This window comes from Cervus canadensis, chromosome 21 (assembly GCF_019320065.1).
Source record: "Cervus canadensis isolate Bull #8, Minnesota chromosome 21, ASM1932006v1, whole genome shotgun sequence".
In the NCBI taxonomy this organism is placed as follows: Eukaryota; Metazoa; Chordata; class Mammalia; order Artiodactyla; family Cervidae; genus Cervus; species Cervus canadensis.
In genome coordinates this window covers 7,620,701-7,626,455 of record NC_057406.1, presented here as the reverse complement: position 1 = coordinate 7,626,455, position 5,755 = coordinate 7,620,701, and the positions used below count along the sequence as shown (strand labels likewise).

The 5,755-nt window shown below is 49.9% G+C and overlaps 1 pseudogene; it reads right to left on the bottom strand.

The window, feature by feature from the left end:
- Positions 1–2,433: 2,433 nt before the first annotated feature.
- On the bottom strand, positions 2,434–2,883 carry LOC122424071 (annotated as a pseudogene).
- Positions 2,884–5,755: the final 2,872 nt, after the last annotated feature.

Below are 5,755 nucleotides of genomic sequence, written 5' to 3'. Positions count from 1 at the left end.
CCTCTGCCTCTTCCTGTGAAGTCTTCCTTATCACATAAATGGCACCATGACCGTCTAGGCTCCAGTAAAAAAGAGAGGGCTTCCCTGTTGGCTCAGCCCGTCAAGAATCCGCCTGCCAATGCAGGAGACACAGCAGACATGGGTTCAATCCCTGAGTCGGGAAGATCCCCTGGAGAAGGAAACGGCAACCCACTCCAGTATTCTTGCCTGGAGAAGTTCATGGACAGAGGAGCCTGATGGGCTACAGTCCATGGGGTCACGAAAAGAGTCAGATACAACTTAGAGACTAAACCACCACCAAGAAACATGGATGTCTCTCTCCCTAATTTTTTTTTTTTTTTGGCCAGCTCGGCTTGCAGGATCTCAGTTCCCTGAACAGAGACTGAACTTGGGTCATGGCAGTGAAAGCCTGGAATCCTAAGGACTAGACCACAAGGGAACTCCCTGTGGGCATCTCCTTCCATCTCCCTTCTCCTTCATCTATATTTGACTTATCACCAAGCTCCATCAACTTAACCTCTTAGTTCAGTTCAGTTCACTCAGTCGTGTCCAACTCTTTGCAACCCCATGGACTGCAGCACGCCAGGCCTCCCTGTCCATCACCAACTCCTGGAGTTTACTCAAACTCATGTCCATTGAGTTGGTGATGCCATCCAGCATCTCATCCTCTGTCATTCCCTTCTCCTGCCCTCAATCTTTCCCAGCATCAGGGTCTTTTCCAGTGAGTCAGTTCTTCACATCAGGTGGCCAACGTATTGGAGTTTCAGCTTCAACATCAGTCCTTCCAATGAATATTCAGGACTGATTTCCTTTAGGATGGACTGGTTGGATCTCCTCGCAGTCCTGTCAAATCCATGCATCTCTCTCCATCTCCCCCACCCACCCCCTGCACCCGGTCTAAGGCACCACCTCTTACTTAGACACTCGCCAACAGCCTCTCTGGTTTCTCTGCATCTGCTCTGCCTCCTCCAATCCATTCTCTCAGGATCTTTTTTGACCCAGACTGATCTTATCACTGGCTGGAGCCACTTTCTCCCTCGACAGACTCTCCCCAGCTCCCCAGGGACATCAACCTTCAGAGCAAGTCTTCCTTGCTCCTTGTTTCCTGGAGGCCTTTTCACGTTCACATTCTTTCTCTCTTGAAAGCTACCATCCCCACTCCGTATTAATTTTCTCAAATAGGAATGACCTTTCTTCCTCCCTCAAGATCAAGTAGAGTCTCCCTCACCCTCACCAGGGTTCAGCCAGCTGAACGGTGATGTGCAGCCCCCCTGGACTCTGAAATGCAATACACCGGCATGAGTGGAGGTCAGTGTCTTCTTTTCAGAGACAACGGAGGCTAACGCCATGGAAGGCAGAGCATAGCCCATGCCTTATAAGAAAAGGATACGTTCTTTATTGAGCTGAGAAACATGGGCTTTCTCCTCTGCCTAATTCTCCTTGGGGGAGAATGTGAATTACTATGGCAGGAATGCATGCAATGCAACTGCAATATCCAGTCTGTGGTTTTCAAAATGAGCTTTTGAATCCCATATCAGATAAAATAACCTTCGTTAGTAGATATTTATTCAACAAATACTTACTGAGCCTCTACTATGAGCTGGGAGCAGTTCGAAGCGGGCGATACTGCGGTGGAAAAATGTGTAGTTGAACCATTCCAGAGGAGAGAATGTCATCAAATGAACAAATAAGCATAGTATTGATTTACATGAAATGTTCCGATGCATATGAAGAAAAACAAAGCAGAATAAGGGGGAGGGTGGAGGGAGAGGCAATTTGGGGCAGGACGTTCAGGAGGACCTCTGGGAGAAGGTGTCCTTGGAACAGAGCCCTGAAGGTGAGGACAAGTCTTCCAGGCAAAGGCCCAGGCTGGGGACAGACAGTGTCTGAGTGAAACATGGAGGCCGGTGCAGCTAGGGCGATGCCAGCAAGGGTGAACCCAGGGTGGGTTGGGGGTGTGTTGGGGTGTGGGAGTTGAGGGAGTGTAGGGGGGTGGGGTAGTGGAGTGAAGGCGGAAAGCAGCCAGATTCTGAAGTCATGGATTTGGAATTCTATCCCAGGGCCTTGGGAAGCCAAAGGAAGGGAGTCACTTGCTCTGATGCACGTTTTAGAACATGTGCTCTCAGTGCTCATGAGAATAGACTGTAGTGGGGCAGATATGACGATGGGGATGCTGTGTGGGACCGGGACTGAGCGTGAAGGCCATAATCGATGCTGGGGACAAGGTGGATTTTGTTTGTTTGTTTGTTTGTTTTTAGTTCTACCACTTTATTGCTACCAACCCATCTCCCTCCACCCTTGTGCACACACGCTCAGTCATGTAATCCCATGGACTGCAGCCCGCCAGACTTCTCTGTCCATGGACTTTTCCAGGCAAGAATACTGGAGTGGGTTGCCATTTCCTTCTCCTGTTTGTTTGTTTTTAACATATAAAAGAATATTTAATTACATCAGTTTCCTATCAACAGATAAGTTAGTTAATGCTGTTTATATTGGCCATTTCCATTGGCTGGCTGGAGGCTCTTCCACTAAAGGCTCTCTTGGTTTCCACTGGATCATTTTTCTTGCCAGACTTAGTTCGTTTTCAGCCTGAAGAATCACCTCTTCTATTTGGCCACCCTGCAGTCGCTCTTCTAGTTTTTTAACACCTGCTTCCGCTTTAACCATACTCAGCTTCTCATTTGTAATCTATTCTGTATACTTTCTTTTTTTTTTTTTCTGTATACTTCCTATACATTTTGTACTTCCTATACTTCCTGCATTTTTAGGGATGTGTCCAAGAACATTAAGAATTTTTGTAAACAATATTTTTAGCCTCTCATGTGGAGTTTCACAAACAGCCAATCCCACCAGGCCAGTGGTCTTCTTCAGCAGGCCCGCCATTACTCACAAGGTGGATTTTGAAGCAGGTGATTTTAGCACTTGGTGATGCGTTGGCCGAGCAGGACAACACAAATAGAGGTTTCCAGGGTGACTTCTAGGCTTCTGTTCTAAGTGACAAGGTGAATGCTAGTGCATTCTAGGGGAAGAGAGGACTTGTCGGTTCACCTCTTCCATTTATATATATATATGTATAATATATATATATATGGCTGCATCGGGTCTTAGTTGTAGCATGTGGGATCTTCATTGAGTCATGCAGGCTCTCCAGGGTGGTGCTCGGACTTAGGTGCCCCGAGGCATGTGGGATCTTATTTCCCTGACCAGGGATCAAACCCAGGCCCCCTGCATTGCAAGGCAGATTCTTAACCACTGGGAAGACCTCCAGGGAAGTGCCACAGCTTCCATTTGGGAGAGTCTTTTAAATGAGTGGAGATGTCCAGCAGGAACATCTGCGTCACACCAGGAACTCTACTGAGAGGCTGGGGGTGAAGCTATAATTGGGGCTTCACTGGCAGACAGTGTTCCAAGTGTAGGACTGGGTGAGGGCACCTGTGGAGTGAGTTCAGGAGAGAAGAGAAGAGGACCAAGGAACAGGCAGCGCACACGGGCCCATCACGTTTCACACTGTCCGAAGCCAGCTCACCCCTCCGCACCCAGACCCTCAGCCTCGCATGACTCCGAGCAGCCCCTAATCGGGCCCAGTCACCCGCACTTCCTGATCAACCAAACACTCCCATCCTGCTCTGAAACTCACAGCCTGCCGTCAGCAAAACCCTGTCAGTCTCCCCGTCTTCTCTGCTAGCCTGACTCTCCCCAGGACACTGCTTCCTCTCAGTCTTTAAGTGGGGACTGTTTTCTCCTCGGAACTCCCTGGACCAAAGGGCCGGAGGCGGGGTGAGGCTCCTCCACGCTCCTGTCTCCTCTCCCAAGCCACTGTCCCGTCACTCTCCTTTCCTCAGACGCCTCTCTGGTGCACAGGCCCTTAGAGGAGGTCCCCACTCGCAAGTCACTCCCCTGCCTTCCTCCCGGGTGCTCCGCACCCTCCCCAGGGCTCACTGCCTCTGTCTCCACCTCTACTCCTTCCTGCCTTCTTCGGGAATCCTGCATCCATGTAGACCACCCATCTAACCCCCAGGTTCTTGACTTTTGTGCTGCCAAGAATCTGTTCTTTGGCCACCACTGGCCTTGTCATGCCCCAAACCTTGTCACTTGCAAGAACAGCTCCATTTCCAGACCTTCTAGGGCTTCCCAGGTGGCTCAGTGGTAAAGAATCTACCTGCCGATTCAGGAGATGCGGGTTCAGTCCCTGGGTTGGAAAGATCCCCTGGAGGAGGAAAAATGGCAACCCACCCCAGTATTCTTTCCTGGAGAAACCCATGGACAGAGGAGCCTGGCGGGCTACAGTCTGTGGAGTCACAAAGAGTCAGACACGACTTAGCAAGTAAACAGCACAGCAACCAGACCTTCCAAACTCCTTAGTCTGGTACTTCTACCTCCAACTGTATTTCCTCCCTTTTAGTCTCCTGGGACTTCCTTATAGCTCAGATGGTAAAGAATCTGCCTGCAATACTGGAGACCCAGGTTCAATCCCTGGGTCTGGAAGATCCCCCGGAGAAGGAAATGGCAACCCACTCCAGTATTCTTGTCTGGAGAATCCCATGGACAGAGGAGCCTGGCGGGCTACAGTCATGGGGTCACAAGGAGTCAGACACGACTAAGCCACTGGCCCACACACATGTTTGGGGCCCCTAAGCTACTGGCTCTCCATCTTTTAACTGCTCATCCCTGCCTTTCCCATCCTCATGTCCGCTGTCACCCAGATTGGCTCCATCATTGTTTTAATCCTTTCCTTGCTGAACTGCTGAGTGTCCTTGGGGGGATAACACCCATCTGAGGTGGAGCACAGGCTCTAGGTGTGAAGGCTTCAGTAGTTGTGGCACATGTGCTGAATGTTCTTACTTTGACTTTATTACATGAAAATCAAAGTAACAACATTTTCTAGGAACGATTGAAGGCAGGAGGAGAAGGGGATGACGGAGGATAAGACGGTTGGATGGCATCACCGACTCAATGGACATGAGTTTGAGCAAGCTTCGGGAGATGGTGAAGAACAGGGAAGCCTGGCGTGCTGCAGTCCACCGGGTTGCAAAGAGTCGGACACAACTGAGTGACTAAACAACAACAAAGGGCCTCCATGCTGCTCAGCAACCACCCTCACCCGAAATGCTGGTCCTTTTATTTTTCCTCCCATCTCTCTCAGAGATAAAGTTATCAGTACTAAGTAGAGTCTCCTTCTCAGCACTGGTTCTGTAGGCATTTTGTCTGGATGATGGGGTAGAATGTCGAGGGCAAGGAGATCTGAGGTCTGCCCACCCGTCGTCTGAGGGCATGCCGAGTGTTGAGGCTGAGAGCCAGAGCTTTGATTTGCACCAGTTGGGTTTTTTCTTTTTTTTTTTTTCTGCTGTGCTGGATCGTGGATCTTCCTTGCTGCCCACAGGCTGTCTCTAGTTGTGGTGTGCAGGCTTCTTATTGTGCTGGCTTCCCTTTTTGTGGAGCACGAGTTCCAGGCACACAGGCTTCAGTGGTTGCAGCACTTGGACTTAGTGGTTGTGGCTTATGGGCTTAGTTGCCCTGCTGCAAGTGGAATCTTCCTGGACCAGGGATGGAACCCATGTCCTCTGCACTGACAGGCAGATTCGTTTCCACTATACCATCAGGGATGTTGGTATGGTGGTTTTGAGACTAGAGGGGCAGCCCCTTTGATGGGGAAGGACATGGTATTTATCCAACAACAGTAGTTTGGCAAGAGAAGAGATAAAATGTTAGGCTTCACCTGGGGTGGGAGGAGGAGATTATATCTGGGGTTAGAGGC